Raw genomic sequence first — 16,864 nt, 5'->3', positions numbered from 1 at the left:
AAAACTGAAAAAGACACATTAAGTATGTCATAATTTTAGAAAATATTATTTATCTTTTCTGACTTCCTTAAAAATGGATTTTACTATACAAAGGAGAATAGAAACACAAGAAAACATCATAACTATATTCAGCAAGGATTGATATATCACTTTATTTTCAGTAACAGATTCAATCTTTTTTCCCAGATTAAAAATTAATCTTTTTCTCTTTTATGACCCTGCACATTATAAATTGCAGTGTTTAAAAATAGTGTGCAATATTAGTGAAAGTTTTTATTTTTTATATTTGAAGTTATGTCTTAAGTTACAAGGTACAATATTATTTATTAAAGGTATAGTTTCCATAAGTGTGATATTACTCTTTTGGAACATTAATTCTGAAGCAATAATTTTTAGCTCTTTTGAAGCAACATTTTTAATAGACTACTTTATTGCTAATGCTTTGTATTGTATGTTGATTGATAAATTAATGTGCCAAATCCATAAACTCAAACTTAGCTAAAAATATAACTTTAGAGTAAATTATATAATAATGTTCTTTCATCCAGAAAAATGTCCCTAAAAGAAGTCTGCCATTAATTTACAAGTGGAGCCAAAGTTACCTGTAGGTGATGAGTGTCCCTCCGTGGGCTGGAGTGGATGCCACAACCCACATCATAGTTTCTAGCCATGTTTGTGAATTTGGAATTAGGGCAGAGAAAACTGGGTCATCTCAATGTCTATTTTTATAAAGCCACAGTGATTTGCTGTCCTTCTTCACTGTAGAGATTTTGCTATTTAAATGACTCAAGTTGATCTAAGATCTGAGATCAATTTTCACAGGTGTTGTCTGTGCTCTCCAACACTTGCCTTTCTGGATTCGTTGTCCTTGGAATCATTACTTGTCTTCATTGCTTCATGGCACAATATAATTTCCCAGGTTACAAAGAATTTTATATTTATTACATTTTATAGACATTGTTTGTTGATGTCACTCAGGGAAACATTTCCATTTAATGAGTAAGCTCTAGTCAAATCACAAAGGAGGTGCTACAGCTAACTCTATCCATGATGTGCTGATGTGAATGAAGAACAGACACTGTGGAACATGTGGAGTGAAGTCTAAGCTAGGTAAGGATGCAGTCAGGGGACATACAGCCACTCAAAATTACTGTTAATTCTCAGATATCTTGCAATTATCCTCCTTAAATTCTTTCTGAGAAGAAAACTGAAAGCCTCACATCTAGAGAAACAAAGTCAACTGCAAATGCAATAACAGAGCCGCAGTGGATAATCTCTAAGATTTTTCAGTAACAGAAGAATGAAATAAGTATTCAAAGGTAAAAAAATAAGTATGACTAATTTTAAAAAAATTAGACAGGAGTAGATATAGAATTGTAAACACAATAATGGTATTAGTTAATACATCTATCCACAATCTACTATTAAATTAACTTAATATCTATCTTATCTTTTGCTCCCATTTTTGGCATTGCCTTTCCCCTCAGCACTTCCTCAACCCCCCCCCATTTACTACCTCATGTCCTCTTTCCTCATGTCTTGAGCTACTCGTAGTCTTATCTGCTCCTAACGACGAGTCTAAATGGTCTTCTCTCACCAGAACGCATTCAAGCTGAGGGGCTGGCACCCTGAATCAAAATGTAAGGTTCAAATTTAGGTAATGGGTCGGCTAATTATATAGAATTGTAATTTGGCAGCTATGAAAGTAATCATTGAAGCATGGCGTCTTGATCACTTCCTAAAATGAAAAATGCAGATGAGCCTCTAAGGATGGAGGTTTGAGTAATAGTTAGACTTTTGGGTACATTTAGATTTTCTCAAAGAGGATCCTGAAGGAACTTCTGCTAAGAAAAGAAGAAAATGATCTAAGGAAGACAAATATTTCAGGAAGATTTATTCCAGTAGTTCAGCAAATATAGGGCAGAATATTCAACCACAGTGGTAGTCAAAGAAAGATAAATAAAGTCATATACTATGATGACTTATATACTCAATTATTATATTTTAAAGGAGATTTTCTAATGTTGATAAAAGAGCAGAGAAACATTTGTTAGGAATAATGATTAGGAACTACATAAATTTTAAAAAACAGATATTATTATCTCTTTGATCCAATCAAAATAAACACTTAAATTTTTTAAAAAGTTACTAATAAAGTTATTCATAGCAGCATTATTTAAAATAGCCTCAAACTGGGAACAATCTAAAACTCCAAAAAAAGTGAATTTTTTAAAAAATATGTCACTATAATGGTAAATTACACAGCATAAAAGTATGATTAAAATAACAAGAAGAAGAAGGCCATTTAAATATAACCCTTGATTGCTACAGAATATCACACAAGCAGACAGATTGGAAACCACGTAATCCCACCATGTCCCACCTGCCCGGGGTCTTCATTGCTTGCTGGCAGTATTTCTCTCTCCTGTGATCCTTAGTTTAGAAATTCTTACATCTCCTCCCAACAGTAACCTACAGCCTCTCAGATCCTTCTCACACAATGTGTTTGCCTTCTATTTCACAAAGCAAATAGAGGCTGTCACATTTCTTCAACCTCTTTTCCCAAAGCATCCACAGTTTTTCAGCAGCTGTACTGGATCCTTTCCTTCTCCTGCTCCGTCTAGCCTAAAGCTAGTCCTTTTCCTGCTCTGAATCCTACCACTTCCTGTCTCCTTTGCATCTTCACCCTCCTCTTTCTTCAGTGTTTTTTCCTCTAATGACACAGTTCGACGAGTTTTAAAAGCGCTCATCTCTCCAACTTTAAACCAATAACAAAAAAGAACAATAAAAACTCTTAAAGTTTATTATTTCCATATAGTTAAACATGAAAGAATTTATCATTCCTTCAACTCCTAACCCACCGCAGTCTGGCTTCTAGTCCTTATCTTACTTTGTATCCCAGCGGCATTTAGAAAGCTCCTACTTCCTTCTTGGGTTTCTCTCTTTCCCTGGTTTCTGCGACACTGCTCCGTTCTGCCTTCCCTCCTCTCTTTCTGCCCATTCCTCTCAATCTTCTCTATTGGCTCTTATTCCTACGATTGGCCCTTATCATTGGTTTCTCCAAGGTTTTTAGACCACCTTCTTCTCTTACTCTGCATGCTCCCTAGGTGATCTCTTCTACTGCCACGGCTTCAAGCACAATTTGTAAGAGGATGAGGCTTAGACCTTTACCTCCACCCGAACCTCTCTCTCCTGAACTTAAAATCTGTGTATTTAACTGGCTAGTGGGCCTTTCCACGAGGGCATCTCACCGGCACCTTGGATTCAATATGTTAAAACTTGTCTTTCTAGTCCCTCTATTTCCAGCTAAAAGGACATCCTCTTTCATGTGCTTGCTGTTGTAGTGAGGATCGCACCACAGACCGGCTTACCCGAGTCAGGAGCTTTTTAACTTCTTCCATTTCGTTAATCCAATATTTCATCAATCACCAAATTCTGTGCTTCTGCAACTTGAATATTTCATAAGTCTATCTCTGGTCTGAAGTTTTAACATCAGATCCAACTGGCTTCTCTCCATTAGTCTTTCCTCCATTTTCTATCAGCAGTCTGTTGGTAAATGTTTTACAATCACTTCTTTGAAGGAAAAAAAAAGCTCTGATTTGTAGTGTTTGCCAATTTCCATGTGGTAAACAGTCACAGCATGATTAATTTTAAGTGACCAATGTGATACCACTGAATATTGAGTTGGGAAGTGACACTCATTTTTGACTCTCTTGAGTTTATGAATTGGTTTCAGCACAAGACTCTCTCTAATCAAGTATTTCTACATCCTGGCTGCACACTAAAATAATCCAGTATTTACACATGTGTATGTATATACATACACACAAATGCACAGACCTTGTTTCCAGTTTAATCGATCTGGCCCACAAGCACTGATATATATAGATAGATATAGATACATAGATACAGAGATAAAGATATAGATATATATCTCTATATAGATAGATATATATAGATATAGATACAGATATGTATCTATCTGTATATATTGCAGTTTCTTTATATATATATATATATATATACACATATAACTGAATCGCTTTACTGTACACCTGATACTAACATTGTAAATTGACTACACTTCAAATAAGTGTAATTCAAATTCAAATAAAATTTTTCAAAAAAAATAAGAATTTAAAAAATGACAGTTGTATATCATATAATTTTGTAGTTCAATAATGTTGAATGCTACAGAGTTCTGGGGAGAAGCAGGATTGAGAATAATCATGAGTTTTCCAGAAGAGGATCAATCATGGCAATCCTATGAGAGTGTGGTCCCATAAGGGCATGGAGGTCAAAGCCAGACTGCAAGGACTTAAAAAGTAACTATAGGTCATAAAAGCAGACCACTCCTCACAACACTTTGACAAAGAAATAAAAGAGAGAAATACATGATATCTAGAGGGGGCAGCAGAGTCAAGTGAAAGTTTCTCAAGTTCAGGGACAGCAAAGAAATTGGTGGCAAGGAAGAGAGTGAGGATGAAAGAGAAACATACCTCCAGTGGCAGGTTGAAGAGGTCTAGCTGCAGGAGCCAGTGTTAGACTTGGCACCCAGACTTCATCACTAGAAGGGTACCTTTCCCTTTAGACTTGAGGAAATTCAACTAAAATGAGTACAACTGATATTTTTAAGACTTAGTATTTCTCCTCAGGAGAAGAAACAGTTCTATTAAAACATACTATGAAGCAATGTTGATCACTGAAAGAAAATCTGAAGGAATACATGCTCATGTCTTCAGTTACGGCAGTTAGCTGCTACATTACCTTTGCATTTTGGTCATTGGTCAAGTTTATGCACTGAAATACCTGGCAGCCAGATTTCAGATAACTGGTTGTATCCACCTTGAAATTATTATTATTTTTGTGCAAAAGAAGTTTGAGAAATCAAGAACTAATTTTTTAAGATTTGATGTAATGGAGACCTGGAAAGTGTCACACTTCAAACAAAATCCTAAGTGTTTGGTGCTTTTTTTCCCCTTTTACTGAGCCTGTCTTTTGGGCCAAGTAGATGAAGCTCTTGTTCTCATGCAGTTTATCTCTACACTAGGGAATCAGATGGGACAGAAGTAAATGAGTAATTGCACAGCATCAAATTGTGACAAAGGGAAGCTTGCAAATGCAGTAGGGTGCTGTGGGATGGGTGGCATTACTGTGCTCAGCTGGGTGGGGAAGGCCCTCTCTGAGAAGCTGACATCTGAGATGGGACCTGAGTGGCATGAAGCAGAGCCACGGGGAGGTCTGAGAGTATGGTGCTAACAGCTCAGCAAATTCCACTGTCTTAAAGTGGGACATGAAGGGACAGTCCGTTGCAGCTGATGGTAAGGGTAGTAAGTGAAGGCCAGCAAGGGCGGAGCAAGGTGAGTTTGGGACATAGGCAGGTGGCTTGCAGACCATGATGAGGCATTTAGACTGATTTTTAGTGCAATAGGATGTCATTGTGTGGTTAATTAGAAACATGATCTAATTTCATGCTACAAAAAATTTCTGGATACTGTGTGAAAAATGAACAATATAATTTGATCCTTATTACTACTTATTTCTATTGGTTACAAGACGCGTAAATGCTTAATTCATTGGTAGCCTTTTAGAGAAGAATCTTTAACAAGATTTTAATGAAAGGGGTTTTAAAGACTCTCTAGGAGTTTCTTTAATTCTTTTATTTTACAGATGAAGATGTTAAGAGCCATCTGTGAAGTTAATATACCCAAAGTCATCCAATCAGTTACCAGGTATCTTACCAGTCCCTATTTATTGTTCCTCTCATGGTGCTTCACTTTCTCCCCTGGTTTTGCCATACCTCGTGTATATAAGGCCCTTCCTGGATGTGGCATCACAGGAGGGACACTAGCTTTGGATCATTTCAGTGACTCTCCCAGAAAGCAGGGAGAGAGCACTGCTTGGTGTGTGTGCTCTGCAGACCACCTGTATCTGTCACCTAGGTTACTTGTTACAGATGCAACTACTGACACCAAATCTCTGGGACTGGGAGCCAATTGTTGCACCCTGAAGAAAGAAAAGCTGGAAAAGTCCAGAAATTGTCCAGTGTTCAAGATGGAGCACTTGTCGGGTTTAATTATACCCAATCTTAAGCCGTGGGATTTTGCTCTCTCTACTGGATATTTTTCCAACACATGAGAAAAATCCACTTCATTTTGCTTCTGTTCTCATCCTACTCCCCAGTACAGCTTTTTTTTTAGGATTTTTTGGGGGGTGGGTAATTAGGTTTCTTGATTTTAATGGAAGTACTGGAAATTGAACCCAGGACTTCATGCATGCTAAGCATGTGCTTTACCACTGAGCTATACCCTCCCCCAACCCACTGCAATACAGTTTTAACAGATTGTCTTAAAAAACAAGAAATTATCTTGTGAATGCAAATATCCCCCAAACCCTCTATAGTCCTGAAAATCTAGGACAATGGCTAATCTAATGACTGGTATAATTCAAATAAAAGGGATTTAGATATGGTATATACTGATTAGGAAGAAGGAAAACTGCAATATATTTTAGAAATATACCCATCAAAATGGTTATTTGAGCAGTAGGAGTTTGGTATATGGAAAATTCATTTATATGAAACATCCCCTTTGCCTGATAGTATATAAAGGGTCATTAATAATGCTTGTCTTCTATCATTGGAAAACATTCCTAGTTGAATTGTATTTGTTGTTTACTTCTTATAATTTTCTTGTTTGTGAATAAGCGATTTTACCATGTACATTTTAAAGTTTAAGCTTCACACTTACTTTCCAAACCAGTAGCTAGTGGTAAGGTGACCTGGAGGATGGGGCAGCCAGCTCTGGGGCGGCAGTTCCTGAAGGACATTAACACAGTAACAGCGAAAATGGCTGCTACTTGTTGAACTTCTACTTCATGGTCATGGTACCAACTTTATAAGCATTGTCTTTCAAAACCCTAGCAATTAGAGGTATTATAACCACTTTACAAAGAAAAAAAAACTACTACCACTTTATTCAGTTTCATTTCATATTGAGGAGTTAATAACAGTCTCCTGAGCAGTAGAAAAATGTTCCCAGCTTTCTGGGTGAGGACTTGATCTGTAAGAATTGGGGAGGTTGAGGACAGTTGCTCCAGCCTAGTGAAGAGAAACAGACAGGCACTGATAGCAGATGCTACAGATTCTTTCATCTCTTCTGTAGCTTTGAAAATGTTCTTAAGAAGAAATTGGAGAAAAATCATAAAACCTTCTTGATAGACACAAACAAAGCAATTAACATAATCCAACATGGATTTTGTAAAATATTACTAATTTGCTATCAAATTAGTTAACAGAAGTACTTCTTTAACTAGATGAAAGGTATCTAACAAAAAATCTTCACCTGACTTCCCAGTTATGGTCTAATATTGGCACTCTCTCCATTAAAGTCAGAAACAAAAAGAGAAGGGCTACAAAATGGCTGCTCTTCACCATTAAAACAGGGTTCAAACCAAAGACAAAGAGATGATAAAGAAATAACATGTATCAGATTTGGACAGGAAGAAGCAAAGCTGTTATTACTTGCTAACACTGTAACTTTCTATCATAGAACATCTAATATAATCTATAAGCTAATAAAACAAAATCTCCATAGATCAACAGAACCCAAAATGTTCTTGTATAACAGCAATAACCAATAGAAAAATGCAATAAAACTTATATGATCCCTTGAAATAAATGCAAAAGAGGCCCAAGACCTGTACTGAAACAATGGCAAAATGTTACTGATGGAAATAAAATAGATCTGAATAAACAGAGAGAGACAAACTATTTTCACAGGAGAAGTGCCCGACATTATTACAAATATTCAATACAATTTAAATTAGACTTCAATGTGGTTTTTACTGAAACTGAACCAACAGATTCTACGATTCGTATTAACTAGTAAACAGCCAAGGTAACCAAGACAAGTCTAAATAAGGAAGAAGAAAAACAGGAGCTCTGTCATACAGATGTTAAGCCTTATTATAAATAAATATTTAAAACAATGTGAGTTCGATGCTGGGATATGTAAGAATATCTATGTAAAAAAGTTAAGAGTCGAGGAACACACTCAAACATATATAAGAACTTGTATACCACAGAAGTAGAAACACAACTCTGTGGGGAAAAAATAGACTATTCAATAAATAATGCTGGAACAATTAGCTTTCTACACAGCAAGAAGTAAATTTGACCCTTACATAAAATTGTAAAAGAAAATAAATTCCAGGTGGACTAAATTTCAAACTGTGGAAAAAATCTAAAAAAAAAATATTAGAAAGATATTTGGAAGAACATCTTCGGAAACTTGGGATAACAAAAGGTTTCTTAAGAAATACACAAGAGTATGACTCATAAGTAAGTGAATATTATATTTGCTCATATCGAAATTGGAACTTCTGTATGACAAGCAAAATTAAAAACAGGTTATAGACTGAGAGGAGATTTTATAAAGGCTAGTATGATAAATCCCTAACAATTAGAAAGAAAGAAAGGGGTAGGGGGAAGAAGGGATGGAGGGATAAACGGCAGGAGGGAAGGATGGAAAAGGAGAAAGAGAAAGAAGGGAGGGAGGGTGGGGGGAGAGAGAGGAAGAAAGAAAGAAAGCACCCCAAGAGAAAAGTGAGTAAGGATCATAAACAGTGCTCTGTAATTTAAGAGAGAAAAATCTGAGTGAGCAACAAAGAAATGAAAGATTCTGGATCTAATTAATGACAGTCAAAGAACTGAAAGTTAAACTGTAGTGCAGTATCATTCCATAGCCACCACATTAGCAAAAACAAAAGTTAACTCTGACAAAGTCAAGCACTGATAAGGGTATGGAACAATGGAAACAGGCAAACTTTGCCTGTGGGATATACATTGGTACAACCACTTTAGAAAATATCTTGAACCTATATATTGAAGTCGAGCATATGCATTGCCTATGACCCAGCAAGTAAACATACTCTTAATCATATGTACCAGAAGATTCTTTGCAACATTGTTTGTAGCAGAGAACCAATGACAACATAAATGTCAGTAGGAAAATAGGTAAATAAATTGTGATATATTCATATCTTGACCAGCAGTGGTAACTTAATCTATATGTATCAAAGGAGTCATGAAAATGTATACCATTAGGCAACATGCTGAATTATATGATGGCATTTAAATAGAAAATTTAAAAACACACCAAGCAATACAATATACTGTTGGAGATACACACAGATATTTGTAAAAACATTAGAATGTAGATTGACTTGAGGAATCTACTCAATGTCTTGGCATTCGTTTGGGGAAGGGAAGAGTGGGTAATGGGCTTAAGGAAAGCAGCAAAGGGGATCGTCATTTATATTATTTTGTATGAAACTGAACATTCGGTGTATGTATGTGTGCATGCGTATGCATCTGTGTGTGTCTGTCTCTATACAATCTGAGCTTAAAATGACACAAAATAACATTTGCAATGTTGACTGACAGTGTTTTTACATCATATTTTGCCTTTTTCTACTTTTTAATGTGAAAGAAAGAAAAACCCAACTGCGAATCCAAGGCTGGGTTTTGATAACCTGGGGCCAAAGGACTACTAGAGGCATTTGAATCCTAAGAAGCCAGCAAAACACTATGCATCAAAAAGGGTAATTTACCTGCCATCTTAAGAGGAAGTAAAACCACAGTGTCAGGTTCCAGCTGTGCTGCTAGTTAATGCCTGGCTCTGAGAGTCTCTGGAGTGTTTTCTCGGAGGAGGCGCTTGAGGACAAAGAGGCAGAGCTGCCGCCCAGAAGTTCTGGGGACATGAGGCTGGAGAAGGTGGAATTTGAAAGTCTATTTTCATGTGGCCAGGGGAGGTCAGCAAAGCAAAAGCAAAGCAAAACAAACAAACAAGACCCTGAAAGGCTGAATACAGAAGAGATACTTTGTATTTGGAGGTGCCCCAGGGCCACTACAATTTTTTTCCTTTAGTCCAGTCTCTCTCTCCTCCCCTCTTTTTTCCCTCCTTCTCCCCTCCTCACTTCTCCTCCTCTCCTTCTTCCTCTGTCTCTCTCTTGCTTATTTCCTTCCTCCTCCTTTTTCTGTAAAGAAGCCACTGGAATATGGAAGATAAGGTGTGAGAGAAGGTCACACAAGGAATTTGTATTTAATATTTTGATTTCTGTACCTTCCAAAACATCTCACTTTCTAACTTTCCCCAAAACAAAAATTACTGAGTACCTCTAAATCTTTGAAACTCAAAGTCAAAGTAAACTTAGTCTCGTGCCTTAGAAGATACCATTTTATGATCTATGTAAAATAACTTCTGTGAAATTTGATAAAAACTGTTTACAAGCAAAAATGGAGTAATTGCCCCAACTTTAGATATAATATACTGTACTAAGTTTAACATGTTCCTTTTTTGAAATGTAAAATCGCATATACTTTTTTTCTGCATATATCTCTAAGGTGTTGAAAAGTTCCTTTAAAAGTACCAGCCTCAGCATCACTGATCATCAGGGAAATGCAAATCAAACCCATAATAACACCTCAGACATGTCAGAATGGCTACTATCAGAAAGATAACAAATAACAAGTGTTGGAGAGGATGTGGGAAAAAAAGAAAACCCTGTTGCACTGTTGTTGGAAATGTGAATTGGTGCAGCCACAATGGCAAACAGTATGGAGGGACTCAAAAAATTAAAAATAAAACTACCAAACGATCCAGCAATTCCACTTCTGGATATATGTCCAAAGGAAATAAAAACACTGATTGGAAAGATATATAATCCTCTGTGTTCACTACAGCATTATTTACAATAGCCAAGATATGGAAGCAACCTAAGTGTCCATCAATAGATGAACGGATAAAGAAGATGTGGTATGTATGTATGTGTATATACACACACACATATATATATATATATTCAGCCATAAAAAAGAATGAAATATTGCCAGTCCCAACAACATGGATGGACCTAGAGGATATTGTGCTAAGTGAAATAAGTCAGGCAGAAAAAGACCAATATTGTATGATTTCACTTACATGTGGAATCTAAAAGACAAAAAATGAACAAACATAAAACAGAAACAGACTCATAGATACAGAGAACAAACAGTTGAGAGAGGGAGGAGGCGGGTGAGGGGTGAGTGAAACAGGTGAGGGAGATTAAGAGGTACAAACTTCCAATTATAAATAAGTGAGTCATGGGGACATAATGTACAGTGTGGGGAATATAGTCAATAATATTGTAATAACTTTGTATGGTAACATGGTAACTATGCTTATTGTGGTGATCTTTGCAATGTATAGAAATACTGAATAACTTTGTTATGCATTTGGAGCTAACACAGTGTTATAAGTCAGTTATACCTCAACACTAAATAAATAAACAAATAAAATAAATCTACCCCCCAAATAAATAAATATTTAAAAATAAATAAGTAAAAATCACTAGCAATATAGACAAAATTAACAGAAAATATTTTTAATTCATGTAGAGACTTTTGCTATACAGTTGACCTCTGAACAAGGCTGTTAGGGGCATCCACTCTCTGCACAGTTGGAAATCTGATTATAATTTACAGTCGGACCTCCTTATGTGCAGTTCCACATTTCTGGATTCAACCAACCAGATTGTGTGGTACTACAAAATGTGAAAAAAATTCGCATATCAGGGAACCTGTGTAGTTCAAATGTGTGTTGTTCAAGGATCCACTTTATTCATCTCTAAAGATACATTTAAAAGAAGTTTTTCTTTTTTGTATAGTTACTGAAGAAATATTTTAAATGCAGTTAAGCATAAATAAAATAATTTATAATTCCACCATTATAGAGAAGTTAATTCCAAATAAATTTATTTTACCTTATTCAATGGTTTATAACCAAAGGAAGAGCTGAATTAACACCAAACTTTAATTGACTATGACCTTTGTGTTATCAAAGGTTGTTTCTAACCCATGAGGAGCCTTCTGGGTCTACCTCATTTTCTTCTTGGTTATGAGAGGAGGCTAGAATTTCAAAAGGAGATTTCAAGAGAACTGTTAACTCTTCATGAAGTTCAAGTTTTCCAGCTGAAATGGACAAAGAGAATTCTGAGCCTGGGCTCTTGCAAAAGGCAGGCAGTGAGCAACTCTTGGACTGCGCTATACTGCTTCTTCTTGTCCTTCATATCTCTCCAGCATCGTCTGTGCTAGCAATTCCTTTATTGCCATAGTGATATCTACACCATTTTTCTACTTACTAAATCTCACCAGAAGTGATCATTCTAGTGCCAGAATTCCTTCAAAACATATGGTTGCGATTTTCAGATTCCAAGAACACGATCACAGTTTGCAAATTCTAAAATAAACACATATGTGGAATACACCTGCCAATAAGAGTAAAACTATTTTTTCTATTCCCTAATGAAAACATTTACAAGCAAGATATAAATCTGGAAATCCACCATTGGACTCAGCTAAACACCCCCACCCCCACACACACACACACTCACACACATAGAGCCAACATTTTAACCTGTGTGATGTAGGGCAAAAATATTTGCTTACTTAATACCTGAGATAGACTATTCAATTATTTTGATCACATTTATCAAAAACGTGAAAGAAAAGTCTAGTCTTTTATAATTTATTTTGAATTTTCTGGAATTGCTGATGGTAACAAACTATATAATTCTTTCAATTCACTCAGAATATAAATCTATGTTACTATCTATAAAAGATTGGTAAATGAAGATTCAAAACCATAAACAGATATTTAGTGGAGTTTAAAATTCCTGCTAAAGCAAGAATTTTTTTTTTTTTTTACTAATTAATTAAACAGGTTGGCTTGGTAATGATTCTCATGCAAAGAAGGATCAGTAATGTTCTGACTTGTTCTCTATCATTCAAGTTTCAGGAACACCAAGTGGTGGAGCTGAAACTTAAACCTGGATCTGTCTGAGCTTAAATCCTGTATTCCTTCTATTACCTGGAAGGTTGAAGAATGGAAGAGGGAGTCCCTCAGCAAAGAGAATGGTGCTAGCAAAGTCTTGAAGACTTGAAACATTGTAGCGTGTGCAAAGAAATGCAAGTGGCTACCGCATTGCTGGAGGTTGATTGCTCATGTGCATGCTAACGGGAAAACATGGATCCGTGAGCAGTGTGAGCAGTCCAGAGTGAAGAAAAGTTTTAAGCAGATAAGATACAGGGTAATATTTGCCTCTTAAATGTCAACAGTCAAAATAAGAAGGATGAATTTTAGGAGATTATTGAAATAATCCTGATTCTCACCTAAAGTCCTGCAGATGAGGTTGGTAGAATGATTTGGGGGAGAGAATTTGAGAAATCTTTAGGAGGTGAGCTGAGGAGGAGCTGGTGATAGGCTGGTCATGGGGAAGAGCGGTAAGAAAGGAGAATGAGAGGTCACTTCCAGGGGTCAGGCTTGGGTGAGAGGAAATGAGATGCCAGTCATGAAGATAACGGGTTTAAAAGGAGGAGCAATTCTGTGGGAATGCCAGCAGTGGACAATGATGGGTTCATTTGGAGAAATCATGCTAATTGTGTGGACATGTCCAAGGGGGAGTTGGCTATGTGCCTGGTCTCATGAGAAGTAGGCTAGAATTTTGTAGATAAAGCTATAACTAGGAATACAATCGATCAGAGGTAGACTGTGGAGTAAGTGAGTAGAAAAGTGATCACAGGAACAAGTTTACTATGGAGGCCAAGAAAGGAGCAGTATCAGAAGCAAATTAGGCTAAAAAAGGTCAGAAAACCAAAGAAAATTGTGTCGTGCAAACAGAGTAAAGAGTTTGATTTCAGTTAATAGAACTAAGTAAGACCTGTTTGGCAATAAATATATCTATGAGTTTATATAAGTAACTGTGAATATATGTACACACACACACACACACACATACCCATCATATGTTTTTATATACACCTATGCATTTTTGCATATATATAGACATATGTGGTACATGTGCATAAAACCTATGGTTTTATATTATATGTATATGTAAAACTAATATCTATGCCTATATATTTATATGTAACAAAATCATATATTCATTATATTTGCATTATGTATATATAATACATATGCATATATGTATCTACATATAATGAATATATACTGTCATTAGTTTTATATATGTATATACACACATATATATAGAGAGAGAGAGGTCTATCCCATGATGTCTTACTATACGTGTAGTCTGCTATACCACACACACACACACACACACACACACTAAAGAAAAGGAATTGAGTTGAATACTTGGTTAAATGTTAACAGCCACAAGAAATAGAATAAACAAGATTTCATTTAAGACTGGGAATTCTTTCAGCTGTTGATCTGGATTTTCAGCTTTTTACTTTTAGCACTCCTCAGAATTATGATTGACTTGCAAAAAATGGACATGCCATGTGTTGAAAAGGTTAATAAGTTATATTCTGTTTTCCAAAGTTACTGTATTTTTCATTTCCTTTTAGTTACCAGTTCAATCTAATGGACATACTTATAGACATAATATTAGCTAGGCATTCTAATTGTGTTGAGGCAAACAATAATATTAGTAAGATATAAACCATGCATTAAAAGAGTGTATTGGCCACTGTGAATGGCAGGAATGAAATACAAATAAATGGTGATAAAAATAATAGAAGTATATGCAATATCCATTAGGAACTTAGAGAAGAGGCTGAATTTATTAGTTAATTGTTCATTTACCCCTCATTTATTTAAGAATGGATTTAAAGTGGTTCACAGCAACATGAGATAAAAGGCAACATGAGAAACGAACTGAATTCAGAGAGAAAAATAAGTTTGGACGGATAATTTGAAGTCAACAGCAAGTAGACATACAGAATAGTATAGTTAAGGTTTAGAGAATGCTAGAACCACCTACTGGTTGGCCTCTAGGCTTTCTGGAAAGGAGACAAAAATGAGAAGATAATCAATTACACTATTCATATTACCTACAAATAAAAATAAACCTACTTCCAGTGCCAAAACTAAAAAGGTTTTCCTCATAGTTAATAAAAGAACAGCACACCAACCTCAACACGTCTATACGGTAAATGGATTTCATGGGCTGACTATTTCCTACAGTGGCTCCTAGCATGGGCCAATGAGGACATAAGGCCAAATCACATTCAATAAAGCAGTTTTACAAGAGAACGAACCATACAGTCTAGATGTGTGGCTATCTGCTGTGTGGTTTATTCCAAGGATGGATTTTTTTTTGTATCTGTAGAAACACATGGACTATATTTCACTTGGGCGATCCTTCGCAATTGTGTTGTCCAACCAAGTTTTTGATGAGTATTCAGCAGCAGTGAGTTCAAGGTTATGGTGCATTGTTGCACAATATTGTTCAAGGTTATTATTACTTAGGGTGCAACTATTTCAGTCTACTGATTAAATAATGGACGTGCCAAACTCCCCCTGGGAATGGGATGTGTGCAGAGAAAAGGAGCCTAGAACATTAGCTGTTTTTTTAAAACCGTGGCAAAAACACACAAAAGATAAAATTTGCCATCTTATTCCATTTTAAGTGTACAGTTTAGTGGCAGTAAGTACATTCACATTGTGGTGCTACCATCACCACCATCCCTGCACTGAACTCTACATCTTGTAAAACTGATACTCCACCTATTAAACATGAACCACCCACCCCCGCCACCTCCTGTGCCTAACCACCATTCTGCTTTCTGTCTCTATGAACTTGACTGCTTCAAGCACCTCATATAAGGGGAATCATACACTATAAAAACATGGAATGCCTCACAAATTTGCACACCATTTTTGTTTTAGGGCCATGCTAATAGTCTCCGTGTGATCCTAATTTTAGTCTATGTGCCACCGAAATGAGCACTTCAGCTGTTTTTTTAAATATTTTTTTTAATTAAAGTACAGTCAGTTTACAATGTTGTATAAATTTCTGGTGTACAGCATGTTTCAGTCATACATATACATACACATATTCATTTTCATATTCTTTTTCATTATAGGTTACTAAAAGATATTGAATATAGTTCCCTGAACTATACAGTATAAACTTGTTGTGTATCTATTTTATATATAGTAGTTAGTACCTGCAAATCTCGGACTCCCAATTTATTCCTTCCACCCTCCTTCCCCAGCTGGTGTCCATAAGTTTGTTTTTCATGTCTGTGAGTTTGTTTCTGTTTTGGAAATAAGTCTATTTCTATCTTTTTTTTTTTTTTTTTTTTTTTAGATTCCACATATAACTTCTACCATATGGCATTTTTCTTTCTCTTTCTGGCTTACTTTGCTTAAAATGACGATCTTTGCTTAAAATGTCCATCCACGTTGCTGCAAATAATGCCATTCAGTTGCTTTTTGAGGCAAGAACAGGAACTCATCAGACTTAAAATGGGGGTAACTCCTGCACAAAGGCAGGGTGGCCCAGTATTGTTTTCAGTGTTGCTGAAGACTGGGGTGAGGAGGGAAGCTGAAAGAGATAAGGTTAAAGAGACAGGAAGAAGCCAGATCCCAAAGGACTTTGTAAACCCCTTTTAAGAGCTTGGACTTAATGCAATGAGATGGGAACAGGGAAGTAAAATATGTATTTTAGAAAAATTAATTCAAGGAAAAAAAGGAGGCCTGGAAGAGGATAAAATTTGAGACAAGCCAGCTAGAAGGCAATGGCAACTATGTAGGTAAAGTTTTCCTTTTTCTCTGCTTTCTTTTTTGTAGCTCACTAGAGCGTTAGAGTGGGTATTACAGAGCTGCACATCAGGAGGAAATACGTGTCTGCACTGTGGATCTAGCGTCCACACAATCTTCGTCTCCAAGCTTGGAAGAAAACTTCTGACATTCCAGAAAATTTTGTATATTAGCAAAGGATCCAGAGAAGCCAGAGTCAGTCTAAATTCACATTTTAATCCAGAAAAGCACATTTCTTCTCACTGATCTCT

At 36.1% G+C, this 16,864-nt stretch overlaps 1 non-coding gene across 1 annotated transcript; it reads right to left on the bottom strand.

Moving 5' to 3' along the window:
- Positions 1-15,691: 15,691 nt before the first annotated feature.
- LOC116280122 (U6 spliceosomal RNA) lies at positions 15,692-15,798 on the bottom strand. The gene has a single exon (XR_004189456.1). It is a non-coding gene; the product is annotated as a U6 spliceosomal RNA (small nuclear RNA).
- Positions 15,799-16,864: the final 1,066 nt, after the last annotated feature.

Source organism: Vicugna pacos, chromosome 3 (assembly GCF_048564905.1).
Source record: "Vicugna pacos chromosome 3, VicPac4, whole genome shotgun sequence".
Classification (NCBI taxonomy): Eukaryota; Metazoa; Chordata; class Mammalia; order Artiodactyla; family Camelidae; genus Vicugna; species Vicugna pacos.
The sequence above is the reverse complement of the archived record's forward strand: the minus strand, read 5'-3'. Positions and strand labels throughout refer to the sequence as shown.